This window comes from Mixophyes fleayi (assembly GCF_038048845.1).
Source record: "Mixophyes fleayi isolate aMixFle1 chromosome 4 unlocalized genomic scaffold, aMixFle1.hap1 SUPER_4_unloc_3, whole genome shotgun sequence".
Lineage (NCBI taxonomy): Eukaryota > Metazoa > Chordata > Amphibia > Anura > Limnodynastidae > Mixophyes > Mixophyes fleayi.
Window position 1 is genome coordinate 345,115 of NW_027445889.1, and position 18,358 is coordinate 363,472.

Sequence of the window (18,358 nt, forward strand, 5' to 3'; positions counted from 1 at the left end):
GAATTCTGGTATAATTTCCTAAATTATGGGGTGCCGTTCATTCTGTGTGACATACAGACATTTTTGTATTTGTCTCACAGTGATTAAAGTGGTTTCCTCACGCTGGGGAGAAGGACAGGGAATATTGTCGTATTTTGTTTTCATAATTTTTTGATCTTTTCATTTGTTTTTTGTTTCATTTAAGTTTTACTCTTTTATTATTCTGTTGTACACCTAGTATAGTTACAAGATCAAATTTACTATTGATGTATTGGTGTTAAGGAAGATCTGATCTCAACCTGAACACCCATAGTTGAAACTACAGTCAACTAGCTATCTCCCATTACTATATGCGGAAGTGCACAGACACTTACACATTTTGAACACAGCACTCCCATTGAGTGACTAGGAGGGAAATAGCCATATGAATCAGTTCTTGCCCACTCATTGGAGCCTTTGGCTGTCAGTGCAACCTCTAAGTCGTCTTATAGCAATATGGCTGGTTTGACAACATAGAAAGACAGTGGTGAGGAAGTGTTGATTATGAGACTAACGTGCTAGCTACTGTGCTAACGAGGCCGCTTCACTGTATGCACATAACGTTGAACAATGTTCTTCAATTCTATCTTCACTATTAACTAATTTATAAGAAGATGTTTTGTAAATCATAGTTATGTTTTGCTGCTGCTCTATGGTTAACTAATAAAATTAACCCCTTCCCGCTACAGGATGTAACGGTAATGTCTTGTTCAATTTTAGGCAGGGAGTTACGGCAAGTCACAGATGCCTGTGTCATGACCAAGAACAATGATGAGTGGTTCCTGGCAGATAAATGGCTTCCGCACACCATTCAATAAAGAAGCTGGGATGCAATGGTCGCATCCCCTTTCTATGTCTCCCTGAAACCTCATTGACATCATCCCTGTGACTTGTTTCTGAAAGACATAGAGAGGTTAGGTGCCCGACAGGAGCTATTGCTAAGATATACAGGAGGCGTATGGAAATGATTGTTAAATCATATATGAAGGTGGATAGGTAGATGGTGTTGCAATGACATTAAAAGTTCCCGTTGATACAACTATTTACAAGATGTTATATCAATTCTACATCTCACATGTCCTATATAAAAGGAGATCTACTACTTGTTTCTGTCCGGTTCTGAACCGGGGACCCTTCGTGTGTTAGGCGAATGTGATAACCACTACACTACAGAAACACCAGCTGTGAGCTTTGTTGACCTCTGCCACTGTAATAGAGAGGGATCCTTACTGACATTTAATGATCTGTATCTGGACTCAAATTGATAAAAGGATTTGATTATTTACACTGACTGTCTGAGGGTGTTATCCTACACACATCGAGGTATCCAGGGTCCCCATTTCCTAGTACTTCATTAGGGGTCCATCTTGGATGGTTGGTCACTTAGTAAAATCAGAATCCAGAGATAGTCCTTTCCCACCTTATGTCTCATTATACCACATAGGTGTAGTATGATTGAATTCTGGTATAATTTCCTAAATTATGGGGTGCTGTTCATTCTGTGTGACATTCAGACATTTTTGTATTTGTCTCACAGTGATTAAAGTGGTTTCCTCACGCTGGGGAGAAGGACAGGGAATATTGTCGTATTTTGTTTTCATAATTTTTTGATCTTTTCATTTGTTTTTTGTTTCATTTAAGTTTTACTCTTTTATTATTCTGTTGTACACCTAGTATAGTTACAAGATCAAATTTACTATTGATGTATTGGTGTTAAGGAAGATCTGATCTCAACCTGATCACCCATAGTTGAAACTACAGTCAACTAGCTATCTCCCATTACTATATGCGGAAGTGCACAGACACTTACACATTTTGAACACAGCACTCCCATTGAGTGACTAGGAGGGAAATAGCCATATGAATCAGTTCTTGCCCACTCATTGGAGCCTTTGGCTGTCAGTGCAACCTCTAAGTCGTCTTATAGCAATATGGCTGGTTTGACAACATAGAAAGACAGTGGTGAGGAAGTGTTGATTATGAGACTAACGTGCTACCTACTGTGCTAACGAGGCCGCTTCACTGTATGCACATAACGTTGAACAATGTTCTTCAATTCTATCTTCACTATTAACTAATTTATAAGAAGATGTTTTGTAAATCACAGTTATGTTTTGCTGCTGCTCTATGGTTAACTAATAAAATTAACCCCTTCCCGCTACAGGATGTAACGGTAATGTCTTGTTCAATTTTAGGCAGGGAGTTACGGCAAGTCACAGATGCCTGTGTCATGACCAAGAACAATGATGAGTGGTTCCTGGCAGATAAATGGCTTCCGCACACCATTCAATAAAGAAGCTGGGATGCAATGGTCGCATCCCCTTTCTATGTCTCCCTGAAACCTCATTGACATCATCCCTGTGACTTGTTTCTGAAAGACATAGAGAGGTTAGGTGCCCGACAGGAGCTATTGCTAAGATATACAGGAGGCGTATGGAAATGATTGTTAAATCATATATGAAGGTGGATAGGTAGATGGTGTTGCAATGACATTAAAAGTACCCGTTGATACAACTATTTACAAGATGTTATATCAATTCTACATCTCACATGTCCTATATAAAAGGAGATCTACTACTTGTTTCTGTCCGGTTTTGAACCGGGGACCCTTCGCGTGTTAGGCGAATGTGATAACCACTACACTACAGAAACACCAGCTGTGAGCTTTGTTGACCTCTGCCACTGTAATAGAGAGGGATCCTTACTGACATTTAATGATCTGTATCTGGACTCAAATTGATAAAAGGATTTGATTATTTACACTGACTGTCTGAGGGTGTTATCCTACACACATCGAGGTATCCAGGGTCCCCATTTCCTAGTACTTCATTAGGGGTCCATCTTGGATGGTTGGTCACTTAGTAAAATCAGAATCCAGAGATAGTCCTTTCCCACCTTGTGTCTCATTATACTACATAGGTGTAGTATGATTGAATTCTGGTAAAATTTCCTAAATTATGGGTTGCCGTTCATTCTGTGTGACATTCAGACATTTTTGTATGTGTCTCACAGTGATTGAAGTGGTTTCCTCACGCTGGGGAGAAGGACAGGGAATATTGTCGTATTTCGTTTTCATAATTTTTTTAATCTTTTCATTTGTTTTTTGTTTCATTTAAGTTTTACTCTTTTATTATTCCGTTGTAGACCTAGTATAGTTACAAGATCAAATTTACTATTGATGTATTGGTGTTAAGGAAGATCTGATCTCAACCTGATCACCCATAGTTGAAACTACAGTCAACTAGCTATCTCCCATCACTATATGCGGAAGTGCACAGACACTTACACATTTTAAACACAGCACTCCCATTGAGTGACTAGGAGGGAAATAGCCATATGAATCAGTTCTTGCCCACTCATTGGAGCCTTTGGCTGTCAGTGCAACCTCTAAGTCATCTTATAGCAATATGGCTGGTTTGACAACATAGAAAGACAGTGGTGAGGAAGTGTTGATTATGAGACTGACGCGCTACCTACTGTGCTAACGAGGCCGCTTCACTGTATGCACATAACGTTGAACAATGTTCTTCAATTCTATCTTCACTATTAACTAATTTATAAGAAGATGTTTTGTAATTCATAGTTATGTTGTGCTGCTGCTCTATGGTTAACTAATAAAATTAACCCCTTCCCGCTACAGGATGTAACGGTAATGTCTTGTTCAATTTTAGGCAGGGAGTTACGGCAAGTCACAGATCCCTGTGTCATGACCAAGAACAATGATGAGTGGTTCCTGGCAGATAAATGGCTTCCGCACACCATTCAATAAAGAAGCTGGGATGCAATGGTCGCATCCCCTTTCTATGTCTCCCTGAAACCTCATTGACATCATCCCTGTGACTTGTTTCTGAAAGACATAGAGAGGTTAGGTGCCCGACAGGAGCTATTGCTAAGATATACAGGAGGCGTATGGAAATGATTGTTAAATCATATATGAAGGTGGATAGGTAGATGGTGTTGCAATGACATTAAAAGTTCCCGTTGATACAACTATTTACAAGATGTTATATCAATTCTACATCTCACATGTCCTATATAAAAGGAGATCTACTTCTTGTTTCTGTCTGGTTTTGAACCGGGGACCCTTCGCGTGTTAGGCGAATGTGATAACCACTACACTACAGAAACACCAGCTGTGAGCTTTGTTGACCTCTGCCACTGTAATAGAGAGGGATCCTTACTGACATTTAATGATCTGTATCTGGACTCAAATTGATAAAAGGATTTGATTATTTACACTGACTGTCTGAGGGTGTTATCCTACACACATCGAGGTATCCAGGGTCCCCATTTCCTAGTACTTCATTAGGGGTCCATCTTGGATGGTTGGTCACTTAGTAAAATCAGAATCCAGAGATAGTCCTTTCCCACCTTATGTCTCATTATACCACATAGGTGTAGTATGATTGAATTCTGGTAAAATTTCCTAAATTATGGGTTGCCGTTCATTCTGTGTGACATTCAGACATTTTTGTATGTGTCTCACAGTGATTAAAGTGGTTTCCTCACGCTGGGGAGAAGGACAAGGAATATTGTCGTATTTCGTTTTCATAATTTTTTTAATCTTTTCATTTGTTTTTTGTTTCATTTAAGTTTTACTCTTTTATTATTCCGTTGTAGACCTAGTATAGTTACAAGATTAAATTTATTATTGATGTATTGGTGTTAAGGAAGATCTGATCTCAACCTGATCACCCATAGTTGAAACTACAGTCAACTAGCTATCTCCCATCACTATATGCGGAAGTGCACAGACACTTACACATTTTGAACACAGCACTCCCATTGAGTGACTAGGAGGGAAATAGCCATATGAATCAGTTCTTGCCCACTCATTGGAGCCTTTGGCTGTCAGTGCAACCTCTAAGTCGTCTTATAGCAATATGGCTGGTTTGACAACATAGAAAGACAGTGGTGAGGAAGTGTTGATTATGAGACTGACGCGCTACCTACTGTGCTAACGAGGCCGCTTCACTGTATGCACATAACATTGAACAATGTTCTTCAATTCTATCTTCACTATTAACTAATTTATAAGAAGATGTTTTGTAATTCATAGTTATGTTTTGCTGCTGCTCTATGGTTAACTAATAAAATTAACCCCTTCCCGCTACAGGATGTAACGGTAATGTCTTGTTCAATTTTAGGCAGGGAGTTACGGCAAGTCACAGATCCCTGTGTCATGACCAAGAACAATGATGAGTGGTTCCTGGCAGATAAATGGCTTCCGCACACCATTCAATAAAGAAGCTGGGATGCAATGGTCGCATCCCCTTTCTATGTCTCCCTGAATCCTCATTGACATCATCCCTGTGACTTGTTCCTGAAAGACATAGAGAGGTTAGGTGCCTGACAGGAACTATTGCTAAGATATACAGGAGGCCTATGGAAATGATTGTTAAATCATATATGAAGGTGGATAGGTAGATGGTGTTGCAATGACATTAAAAGTTCCTGTTGATACAACTATTTACAAGATGTTATATCAATTTTACATCTCACATGTCCTATATAAAAGGAGATCTAACGCTTGTTTCTGCCCGGTTTCGAACTGGGGACCTTTCGCATGTTAGGCGAATGTGATAACCACTACACTACAGAAACACCAGCTGTGAGCTTTGTTGACCTCTGCCACTGTAATAGAGAGGGATCCTTACTGACATTTAATGATCTGTATCTGGACTCAAATTGATAAAAGGATTTGATTATTTACACTGACTGTCTGAGGGTGTTATCCTACACACATTGAGGTATCCAGGGTCCCCATTTCCTAGTACTTCATTAGGGGTCCATCTTGGATGGTTGGTCACTTAGTAAAATCAGAATCCAGAGATAGTCCTTTCCCACCTTGTGTCTCATTATACTACATAGGTGTAGTATGATTGAATTCTGGTAAAATTTCCTAAATTATGGGTTGCCGTTCATTCTGTGTGACATTCAGACATTTTTGTATGTGTCTCACAGTGATTAAAGTGGTTTCCTCACGCTGGGGAGAAGGACAAGGAATATTGTTGTATTTCGTTTTCATAATTTTTTTAATCTTTTCATTTGTTTTTTGTTTCATTTAAGTTTTACTCTTTTATTATTCCGTTGTAGACCTAGTATAGTTACAAGATCAAATTTACTATTGATGTATTGGTGTTAAGGAAGATCTGATCTCAACCTGATCACCCATAGTTGAAACTACAGTCAACTAGCTATCTCCCATCACTATATGCGGAAGTGCACAGACACTTACACATTTTGAACACAGCACTCCCATTGAGTGACTAGGAGGGAAATAGCCATATGAATCAGTTCTTGCCCACTCATTGGAGCCTTTGACTGTCAGTGCAACCTCTAAGTCGTCTTATAGCAATATGGCTGGTTTGACAACATAGAAAGACAGTGGTGAGGAAGTGTTGATTATGAGACTGACGCGCTACCTACTGTGCTAACGAGGCCGCTTCACTGTATGCACATAACATTGAACAATGTTCTTCAATTCTATCTTCACTATTAACTAATTTATAAGAAGATGTTTTGTAATTCATAGTTATGTTTTGCTGCTGCTCTATGGTTAACTAATAAAATTAACCCCTTCCCGCTACAGGATGTAACGGTAATGTCTTGTTCAATTTTAGGCAGGGAGTTACGGCAAGTCACAGATCCCTGTGTCATGACCAAGAACAATGATGAGTGGTTCCTGGCAGATAAATGGCTTCCGCACACCATTCAATAAAGAAGCTGGGATGCAATGGTCGCATCCCCCTTCTATGTCTCCCTGAATCCTCATTGACATCATCCCTGTGACTTGTTCCTGAAAGACATAGAGAGGTTAGGTGCCTGACAGGAACTATTGCTAAGATATACAGGAGGCCTATGGAAATGATTGTTAAATCATATATGAAGGTGTATAGGTAGATGGTGTTGCAATGACATTAAAAGTTCCCGTTGATACAACTATTTACAAGATGTTATATCAATTCTACATCTCACATGTCCTATATAAAAGGAGATCTACTTCTTGTTCCTGTCCGGTTTTGAACCGGGGACCCTTTGCGTGTTAGGCGAATGTGATAACCACTACACTACAGAAACACCAGCTGTGAGCTTTGTTGACCTCTGCCACTGTAATAGAGAGGGATCCTTACTGACATTTAATGATCTGTATCTGGACTCAAATTGATAAAAGGATTTGATTATTTACACTGACTGTCTGAGGGTGTTATCCTACACACATCGAGGTATCCAGGGTCCCCATTTCCTAGTACTTCATTAGGGGTCCATCTTGGATGGTTGGTCACTTAGTAAAATCAGAATCCATAGATAGTCCTTTCCCACCTTATGTCTCATTATACCACATAGGTGTAGTATGATTGAATTATGGTATAATTTCCTAAATTATGGGGTGCCGTTCATTCTGTGTGACATTCAGACATTTTTGTATGTGTCTCACAGTGATTAAAGTGGTTTCCTCACGCTGGGGAGAAGGACAGGGAATATTGTCGTATTTTGTTTTCATAATTTTTTGATCTTTTCATTTGTTTTTTGTTTCATTTAAATTTTACTCTTTTATTATTCTGTTGTAGACCTAGTATAGTTACAAGATCAAATTTACTATTGATGTATTTGTGTTAAGGAAGATCTGATCTCAACCTGATTACCCATAGTTGAAACTACAGTCAACTAGCTATCTCCCATCACTATACGCGGAAGTGCACAGACACTTACACATTTTGAACACAGCACTCCCATTGAGTGACTAGGAGGGAAATTGCCATATGAATCAGTTCTTGCCCACTCATGGGAGCCTTTGGCTGTCAGTGCAACCTCTAAGTAGTCTCATAGCAATATGGCTGGTTTGACAACATAGAAAGACAGTGGTGAGGAAGTGTTGATTATGAGACTGACGTGCTACATACTGTGCTAACGAGGCCGCTTCACTGTATGCACATAACGTTGAACAATGTTCTTCAATTCTATCTTCACTATTAACTAATTTATAAGAAGATGTTTTGTAATTCATAGTTATGTTTTGCTGCTGCTCTATGGTTAACTAATAAAATTAACCCCTTCCCGCTACAGGATGTAACGATAATGTCTTGTTCAATTTTAGGCAGGGAGTTACGGCAAGTCACAGATGCCTGTGTCATGACCAAGAACAATGATGAGTGGTTACTGGCAGATAAATGGCTTCCGCACACCATTCAATAAAGAAGCTGGGATGCAATGGTCGCATCCCCTTTCTATGTCTCCCTGAAACCTCATTGACATCATCCCTGTGACTTGTTTCTGAAAGACATAGAGAGGTTAGGTGCCCAACAGGAGCTATTGCTAAGATATACAGGAGGCGTATGGAAATGATTGTTAAATCATATATGAAGGTGGATAGGTAGATGGTGTTGCAATGACATTAAAAGTTCCCGTTGAAACAACTATTTACAAGATGTTATATCAATTCTACATCTCACATGTCCTATATAAAAGGAGATCTAATTCTTGTTTCTATCTGGGTTTGAACCGGGGACCTTTCGCGTGTTAGGCAAATGTGATAACCACTACACTACAGAAACAGCAGCTGTGAGCTTTCTTGACCTCTGCCACTGTAATAGAGAGGGATTCTTACTGACATTTAATGATCTGTATCTGGACTCAAATTGATAAAAGGATTTGATTATTTACACTGACTGTCTGAGGGTGTTATCCTACACACATCGAGGTATCCAGGGTCCCCATTCCCTAGTACTTCATTAGGGGTCCATCTTGGATGGATGGTCACTTAGTAAAATCAGAATCCAGAGATAGTCCTTTCCCACCTTATGTCTCATTATACCACATAGGTGTAGTATGATTAAATTCTGGTAAAATGTCCTAAATTATGGGGTGCCGTTCATTCTGTGTGACATTCAGACATTTTTGTATGTGTCTCACAGTGATTAAAGTGGTTTCCTCACGCTGGGGAGAGGGACAGGGAATATTGTTGTATTTTGTTTTCATAATTTTTTGATCTTTTCATTTGTTTTTTGTTTCATTTAAGTTTTACTCTTTTATTATTCCGTTGTAGACCTAGTATAGTTACAAGATCAAATTTACTATTGATGTATTGGTGTTAAGGAAGATCTGATCTCAACCTGAACACCCATAGTTGACACTACAGTCAACTAGCTATCTCCCATCACTATATGCGGAAGTGCACAGACACTTACACATTTTGAACACAGCACTCCCATTGAGTGACTAGGAGGGAAATAGCCATATGAATCAGTTCTTGCCCACTCATTGGAGCCTCTGGCTGTCAGTGCAACCTCTAAGTCGTCTCATAGCAATATGGCTGGTTTGACAACATAGAAAGACAGTGGTGAGGAAGTGTTGATTATGAGACTGACGTGCTACCTACTGTGCTAACGAGGCCGCTTCACTGTATGCACATAACGTTGAACAATGTTCTTCAATTCTATCTTCACTATTAACTAATTTATAAGAAGATGTTTTGTAATTCATAGTTATGTTTTGCTGCTGCTCTATGGTTAACTAATAAAATTAACCCATTCCCGCTACAGGATGTAACGGTAATGTCTTGTTCAATTTTAGGCAGGGAGTTACGGCAAGTCACAGATGCCTGTGTCATGACCAAGAACAATGATGAGTGGTTCCTGGCAGATAAATGGCTTCCGCACACCATTCAATAAAGAAGCTGGGATGCAATGGTCGCATCCCCTTTCTATGTCTCCCTGAAACCTCATTGACATCATCCCTGTGACTTGTTCCTGAAAGACATAGAGAGGTTAGGTGCCCGACAGGAGCTATTGCTAAGATATACAGGAGGCGTATGGAAATGATTGTTAAATCATATATGAAGGTGGATAGGTAGATGGTGTTGCAATGACATTAAAAGTTCCCGTTGATACAACTATTTACAAGATGTTATTATCAATTCTACATCTCACATGTCCTATATAAAAGGAGATCTACTTCTGTTTCTGTCCGGTTTTGAACCGGGGACCCTTCGCGTGTTAGGCGAATGTGATAACCACTACACTACAGAAACACCAGCTGGATGGTTGGTCACTTAGTAAAATCAGAATCCAGAGATAGTCCTTTCCCACCTTATGTCTCATTATACCACATAGGTGTAGTATGATTGAATTCTGGTATAATTTCCTAAATTATGGGGTGCCGTTCATTCTGTGTGACATTCAGACATTTTTGTATGTGTCTCACAGTGATTAAAGTGGTTTCCTCACGCTGGGGAGAAGGACAGGGAATATTGTCGTATTTCGTTTTCATAATTTTTTGATCTTTTTATTTGTTTTTTGTTTCATTTAAATTTTACTCTTCTATTATTCTGTTGTAGACCTAGTATAGTTACAAGATCAAATTTACTATTGATGTATTGGTATTAAGGAAGATCTGATCTCAACCTGAACACCCATAGTTGACACTACAGTCAACTAGCTATCTCCCATCACTATATGCGGAAGTGCACAGACACTTACACATTTTGAACACAGCACTCCCATTGAGTGACTAGGAGGGAAATAGCCATATGAATCAGTTCTTGCCCACTCATTGGAGCCTTTGGCTGTCAGTGAAACCTCTACGTCGTCTCATAGCAATATGGCTGGTTTGACAACATAGAAAGACAGTGGTGAGGAAGTGTTGATTATGAGACTGACGCGCTACCTACTGTGCTAACGAGGCCGCTTCACTGTAAGCACATAACGTTGAACAATGTTCTTCAATTCTATCTTCACTATTAACTTATTTATAAGAAGATGTTTTCTAATTCATAGTTATGTTTTGCTGCTGCTCTATGGTTAACTAATAAAATTAACCCCTTCCCGCTACAGGATGTAACGGTAATGTCTTGTTCAATTTTAGGCATGGAGTTACGGCAAGTCACAGATCCCTGTGTCATGACCAAGAACAATGATGAGTGGTTCCTGGCAGATAAATGGCTTCCGCACACCATTCAATAAAGAAGCTGGGATGCAATGGTCGCATCCCCTTTCTATGTCTCCCTGAAACCTCATTGACATCATCCCTGTGACTTGTTCCTACAAGACATAGAGAGGTTAGGTGCCCGACAGGAGCTATTGCTAAGATATACAGGAGGCGTATGGAAATGATTGTTAAATCATATATGAAGGTGGATAGGTAGATGGTGTTGCAATGACATTAAAAGTTATTGTTGATACAACTATTTACAAGATGTTTTATCAATTTTACATCTCACATGTCCTATATAAAAGGAGATCTAATGCTTGTTTCTGCCCGGTTTTGAACTGGGGACCTTTCGCGTGTTAGGCGAATGTGATAACCACTACACTACAGAAACACCAGCTGTGAGCTTGTTGACCTTTGCCACTGTAATAGAGAGGGATCCTTACTGACATTTAATGATCTGTATCTGGACTCAAATTGATAAAAGGATTTGATTATTTACACTGACTGTCTGAGGGTGTTATCCTACACACATCGAGGTATCCAGGGTCCCCATTTCCTAGTACTTAATTAGGGGTCCATCTTGGATGGTTGGTCACTTAGTAAAATCAGAATCCAGAGATAGTCCTTTCCCACCTTGTGTCTCATTATACCACATAGGTGTAGTATGATTGAATTCTGGTATAATTTCCTAAATTATGGGGTGCCGTTCATTCTGTGTGACATTCAGACATTTTTGTATGTGTCTCACAGTGATTAAAGTGGTTTCCTCACGCTGGGGAGAAGGACAGGGAATATTGTCGTATTTTGTTTTCATAATTTTTGGATCTTTTCATTAGTTTTTTGTTTCATTTAAGTTTTACTCTTTTATTATTCTGTTGTACACCTAGTATAGTTACAAGATCAAATTTACTATTGATGTATTGGTGTTAAGGAAGATCTGATCTCAACCTGAACACCCATAGTTGACACTACAGTCAACTAGCTATCTCCCATCACTATATGCGGAAGTGCACAGACACTTACACATTTTGAACACAGCACTCCCATTGAGTGACTAGGACGGAAATAGCCATATGAATCAGTTCTTGCCCACTCATTGGAGCCTTTGGCTGTCAGTGCAACCTCTACGTCGTCTCATAGCAATATGGCTGGTTTGACAACATAGAAAGACAGTGGTGAGGAAGTGTTGATTATGAGACTGACGCGCTACCTACTGTGCTAACGAGGCCGCTTCACTGTATGCACATAACGTTGAACAATGTTCTTCAATTCTATCTTCACTATTAACTTATTTATAAGAAGATGTTTTCTAATTCATAGTTATGTTTTGCTGCTGCTCTATGGTTAACTAATAAAATTAACCCCTTCCCGCTACAGGATGTAACGGTAATGTCTTGTTCAATTTTAGGCATGGAGTTACGGCAAGTCACAGATCCCTGTGTCATGACCAAGAACAATGATGAGTGGTTCCTGGCAGATAAATGGCTTCCGCACACCATTCAATAAAGAAGCTAGGATGCAATGGTCGCATGCATTTTCTATGTCTCCCTGAAACCTCATTGACATCATCCCTGTGACTTGTTCCTGAAAGACATAGAGAGGTTAGGTGCCCGACAGGAGCTATTGCTAAGATATACAGGAGGCGTATGGAAATGATTGTTAAATCATATATGAAGGTGGATAGGTAGATGGTGTTGTAATGACATTAAAAGTTCCTGTTGATACAACTATTTACAAGATGTTATATCAATTTTACATCTCACATGTCCTATATAAAAGGAGATCTAATGCTTGTTTCTGCCCGGTTTTGAACCGGGGACCTTTCGCGTGTTAGGCGAATGTGATAACCACTACACTACAGAAACACCAGCTGTGAGCTTTTGTTGACCTTTGCCACTGTAATAGAGAGGGATCCTTACTGACATTTAATGATCTGTATCTGGACTCAAATTGATAAAAGGATTTGATTATTTACACTGACTGTCTGAGGGTGTTATCCTACACACATCGAGGTATCCAGGGTCCCCATTTCCTAGTACTTCATTAGGGGTCCATCTTGGATGGTTGGTCACTTAGTAAAATCAGAATCCAGAGATAGTCCTTTCCCACCTTATGTCTCATTATACCACATAGGTGTAGTATGATTGAATTCTGGTATAATTTCCTAAATTATGGGGTGCCGTTCATTCTGTGTGACATTCAGACATTTTTGTATGTGTCTCACAGTGATTAAAGTGGTTTCCTCACGCTGGGGAGAAGGACAGGGAATATTGTTGTATTTCGTTTTCATAATTTTTTGATCTTTTCATTTGTTTTTTGTTTCATTTAAATTTTACTCTTCTATTATTCTGTTGTAGACCTAGTATAGTTACAAGATCAAATTTACTATTGATGTATTGGTGTTAAGGAAGATCTGATCTCAACCTGAACACCCATAGTTGACACTACAGTCAACTAGCTATCTCCCATCACTATATGCGGAAGTGCACAGACACTTACACATTTTGAACACAGCACTCCCATTGAGTGACTAGGAGGGAAATAGCCATATGAATCAGTTCTTGCCCACTCATTGGAGCCTTTGGCTGTCAGTGCAACCTCTAAGTCGTCTCATAGCAACATGGCTGGTTTGACAACATAGAAAGACAGTGGTGAGGAAGTGTTGATTATGAGACAGACGCGCTACCTACTGTGCTAACGAGGCCGCTTCACTGTATGCTCTTAACGTTGAACAATGTTCTTTAATTCTATCTTCACTATTAACTAATTTATAAGAAGATGTTTTGTAATTCATAGTTATGTTTTGCTGCTGCTCTATGGTTAACTAATAAAATTAACCCCTTCCCGCTACAGGATGTAACGGTAATGTCTTGTTCAATTTTAGGCAGGGAGTTACGGCAAGTCACAGATCCCTGTGTCATGACCAAGAACAATGATGAGTGGTTCCTGGCAGATAAATGGCTTCCGCACACCATTCAATAAAGAAGCTGGGATGCAATGGTCGCATCCCCTTTCTATGTCTCCCTGAAACCTCATTGACATCATCCCTGTGACTTGTTCCTGAAAGACATAGAGAGGTTAGGTGCCCGACAGGAGCTATTGCTAAGATATACAGGAGGCGTATGGAAATGATTGTTAAATCATATATGAAGGTGGATAGGTAGATGGTGTTGCAATGACATTAAAAGTTCCTGTTGATACAACTATTTACAAGATGTTATATCAATTTTACATCTCACATGTCCTATATAAAAGGAGATCTAACGATTATTTCTGCCCAGTTTTGAACCGGGGACCTTTTGCATGTTAGGCGAATGTGATAACCACTACACTACAGAAACACAAGCTGTGAGCTTTGGTGACCTCTGCCACTGTAATAGAGAGGGATCCTTACTGACATTTAATGATCTGTATCTGGACTCAAATTCATAAAAGGATTTGATTATTTACACTGACTGTCTGAGGGTGTTATCCTACACACATCGAGGTATCCAGGGTCTACATTTCCTAGTACTTCATTAGGGGTCCATCTTGGATGGTTGGTCACTTAGTAAAATCAGAATCCAGAGATAGTCCTTTCCCACCTTATGTCTCATTATACCACATAGGTGTAGTATGATTGAATTCTGGTATAATTTCCTAAATTATGGGGTGCCGTTCATTCTGTGTGACATTCAGACATTTTTGTATGTGTCTCACAGTGATTAAAGTGGTTTCCTCACGCTGGGGAGAAGGACAGGGAATATTGTCGTATTTCGTTTTCATAATTTTTTGATCTTTTCATTTGTTTTTTGTTTCATTTAAATTTTACTCTTCTATTATTCTGTTGTAGACCTAGTATAGTTACAAGATCAAATTTACTATTGATGTATTGGTGTTAAGGAAGATCTGATCTCAACCTGAACACCCATAGTTGACACTACAGTCAACTAGCTATCTCCCATCACTATATGCGGAAGTGCACAGACACTTACACATTTTGAACACAGCACTCCCATTGAGTGACTAGGAGGGAAATAGCCATATGAATCAGTTCTTGCCCACTCATTGGAGCCTTTGGCTGTCAGTGCAACCTCTAAGTCGTCTCATAGCAATATGGCTGGTTTGACAACATAGAAAGACAGTGGTGAGGAAGTGTTGATTATGAGACAGACGCGCTACCTACTGTGCTAATGAGGCCGCTTCACTGTATTCACTTAACGTTGAACAATGTTCTTCAATTCTATCTTCACTATTAACTAATTTATAAGAAGATGTTTTGTAATTCATAGTTATGTTTTGCTGCTGCTCTATGGTTAACTAATAAAATTAACCCCTTCCCGCTACAGGATGTAAGGGTAATGTCTTGTTCAATTTTAGGCAGAGAGTTACGGCAAGTCACAGATGAATGTGTCATGACCAAGAACAATGATGAGTGGTTCCTGGCAGATAAATGGCTTCCGCACACCATTCAATAAAGAAGCTGGGATGCAATGGTCGCATGCACTTTCTATGTCTCCCTGAAACCTCATTGACATCATCCCTGTGACTTGTTCCTGAAAGACATAGAGAGGTTAGGTGCCCTACAGGAGCTATTGCTAAGATATACAGGAGGCGTATGGAAATGATTGTTAAATCATATAAGAAGGTGGATAGGTAGATGATGTTGCAATGACATTAAAAGTTCCTGTTGATACAACTATTTACAAGATGTTATATCAATTTTACATCTCACATGTCCTATATAAAAGGAGATCTAACACTTATTTCTGCCCGGTTTCGAACCGGGGACCTTTCGCGTGTTAGGCGAATGTGATAACCACTACACTACAGAAACACCAGCTGTGAGAATTGTTGACCTCTGCCACTGTAATAGAAAAGTATCCTTACTGACATTTAATGATCTGTATCTGGACTCAAATTGATAAAAGGATTTGATTATTTACACTGACTGTCTGAGGGTGTTATCCTACACACATCGAGGTATCCAGGGTCCCCATTTCCTAGTACTTCATTAGGGGTCCATCTTGGATGGTTGGTCACTTAGTAAAATCAGAATCCAGAGATAGTCCTTTCCCACCTTATGTCTCATTATACCACATAGGTGTAGTATGATTGAATTCTGGTATAATTTCCTAAATTATGGGGTGCCGTTCATTCTGTGTGACATTCAGACATTTTTGTATGTGTCTCACAGTGATTAAAGTGGTTTCCTCACGCTGGGGAGAAGGACAGGGAATATTGTCGTATTTTGTTTTCATAATTTTTTGATCTTTTCATTTGTTTTTTGTTTCATTTAAATTTTACTCTTCTATTATTCTGTTGTAGACCTAGTATAGTTACAAGATCAAATTTACTATTGATGTATTGGTGTTAAGGAAGATCTGATCTCAACCTGAACACCCATAGTTGACACTACAGTCAACTAGCTATCTCCCATCACTATATGCGGAAGTGCACAGACACTTACACATTTTGAACACAGCACTCCCATTGAGTGACTAGGAGGGAAATAGCCATATGAATCAGTTCTTGCCCACTCATTGGAGCCTTTGGCTGTCAGTGCAACCTCTAAGTCGTCTCATAGCAACATGGCTGGTTTGACAACATAGAAAGACAGTGGTGAGGAAGTGTTGATTATGAGACAGACGCGCTACCTACTGTGCTAACGAGGCCGCTTCACTGTATGCTCTTAACGTTGAACAATGTTCTTCAATTCTATCTTCACTATTAACTAATTTATAAGAAGATGTTTTGTAATTCATAGTTATGTTTTGCTGCTGCTCTATGGTTAACTAATAAAATTAACCCCTTCCCGCTACAGGATGTAACGGTAATGTCTTGTTCAATTTTAGGCAGGGAGTTACGGCAAGTCACAGATCCCTGTGTCATGACCAAGAACAATGATGAGTGGTTCCTGGCAGATAAATGGCTTCCGCACACCATTCAATAAAGAAGCTGGGATGCAATGGTCGCATCCCCTTTCTATGTCTCCCTGAAACCTCATTGACATCATCCCTGTGACTTGTTCCTGAAAGACATAGAGAGGTTAGGTGCCCGACAGGAGCTATTGCTAAGATATACAGGAGGCGTATGGAAATGATTGTTAAATCATATATGAAGGTGGATAGGTAGATGGTGTTGCAATGACATTAAAAGTTCCTGTTGATACAACTATTTACAAGATGTTATATCAATTTTACATCTCACATGTCCTATATAAAAGGAGATCTAACACTTATTTCTGCCCGGTTTCGAACCGGGGACCTTTCGCGTGTTAGGCGAATGTGATAACCACTACACTACAGAAACACCAGCTGTGAGAATTGTTGACCTCTGCCACTGTAATAGAGACGGACCCTTACTGACATTTAATGATCTGTATCTGGACTCAAATTGATAAAAGGATTTGATTATTTACACTGACTGTCTGAGGGTGTTATCCTACACACATCGAGGTATCCAGGGTCCCCATTTCCTAGTACTTCATTAGGGGTCCATCTTGGATGGTTGGTAACTTAGTAAAATCAGAATCCAGAGATAGTCCTTTCCCACCTTGTGTCTCATTATACCACATAGGTGTAGTATGATTAAATTCTGGTATAATTTCCTAAATTATGGGGGTGCCGTTCATTCTGTGTGACATTCAGACATTTTTGTATGTGTCTCACAGTGATTAAAGTGGTTTTCTCACGCTGGGGAGAAGGACAGGGAATATTGTCGTATTTCGTTTTCATAATTTTTTGATCTTTTTATTTATTTTTTGTTTCATTTAAGTTTTACTCTTTTATTATTCCGTTGTAGACCTAGTATAGTTACAAGATCAAATTTACTATTGATGTATTGGTGTTAAGGAAGATCTGATCTCAACCTGAACACCCATAGTTGACACTACAGTCAACTAGCTATCTCCCATCACTATATGCGGAAGTGCACAGACACTTACACATTTTGAACACAGCACTCCCATTGAGTGACTAGGAGGGAAATAGCCATATGAATCAGTTCTTGCCCACTCATTGGAGCCTTTGGCTGTCAGTGCAACCTCTAAGTCGTCTCATAGCAATATGGCTGGTTTGACAACATAGAAAGACAGTGGTGAGGAAGTGTTGATTATGAGACTTACGCGCTACCTACTGTGCTAACGAGGCCGCTTCACTGTATGCACATAACGTTGAAAAATGTTCTTCAATTCTATCTTCACTATTAACTTATTTATAAGAAGATGTTTTGTAATTCATAGTTATGTTTTGCTGCTGCTCTATGGTTAACTAATAAAATTAACCCCTTTCCGCTACAGGATGTTATGGTAATGTCTTGTTCAATTTTAGGCAGGGAGTTACGGCAAGTCACAGATCCCTGTGTCATGACCAAGAACAATGATGAGTGGTTCCTGGCAGATAAACGGCTTCCGCACACCATTCAATAAAGA

General features: G+C 39.4%; 7 non-coding genes across 7 annotated transcripts; all 7 read right to left on the reverse strand.

The window, feature by feature from the left end:
• Window positions 1–2,597: 2,597 nt before the first annotated feature.
• On the reverse strand, window positions 2,598–2,670 carry TRNAV-AAC (transfer RNA valine (anticodon AAC)). Its single transcript has one exon. It is a non-coding gene; the product is annotated as a tRNA-Val (tRNA).
• Window positions 2,671–5,549: 2,879 nt separating this feature from the next.
• Window positions 5,550–5,622, reverse strand: TRNAV-AAC (transfer RNA valine (anticodon AAC)). The gene has a single exon. It is a non-coding gene; the product is annotated as a tRNA-Val (tRNA).
• Window positions 5,623–9,975: 4,353 nt separating this feature from the next.
• TRNAV-AAC (transfer RNA valine (anticodon AAC)) lies at window positions 9,976–10,048 on the reverse strand. Its single transcript has one exon. It is a non-coding gene; the product is annotated as a tRNA-Val (tRNA).
• Window positions 10,049–11,265: 1,217 nt separating this feature from the next.
• Window positions 11,266–11,338, reverse strand: TRNAV-AAC (transfer RNA valine (anticodon AAC)). Its single transcript has one exon. It is a non-coding gene; the product is annotated as a tRNA-Val (tRNA).
• A 1,401-nt stretch (window positions 11,339–12,739) lies between these two features.
• TRNAV-AAC (transfer RNA valine (anticodon AAC)) lies at window positions 12,740–12,812 on the reverse strand. Its single transcript has one exon. It is a non-coding gene; the product is annotated as a tRNA-Val (tRNA).
• Window positions 12,813–15,690: 2,878 nt separating this feature from the next.
• On the reverse strand, window positions 15,691–15,763 carry TRNAV-AAC (transfer RNA valine (anticodon AAC)). The gene has a single exon. It is a non-coding gene; the product is annotated as a tRNA-Val (tRNA).
• Window positions 15,764–17,165: 1,402 nt separating this feature from the next.
• On the reverse strand, window positions 17,166–17,238 carry TRNAV-AAC (transfer RNA valine (anticodon AAC)). The gene has a single exon. It is a non-coding gene; the product is annotated as a tRNA-Val (tRNA).
• Window positions 17,239–18,358: the final 1,120 nt, after the last annotated feature.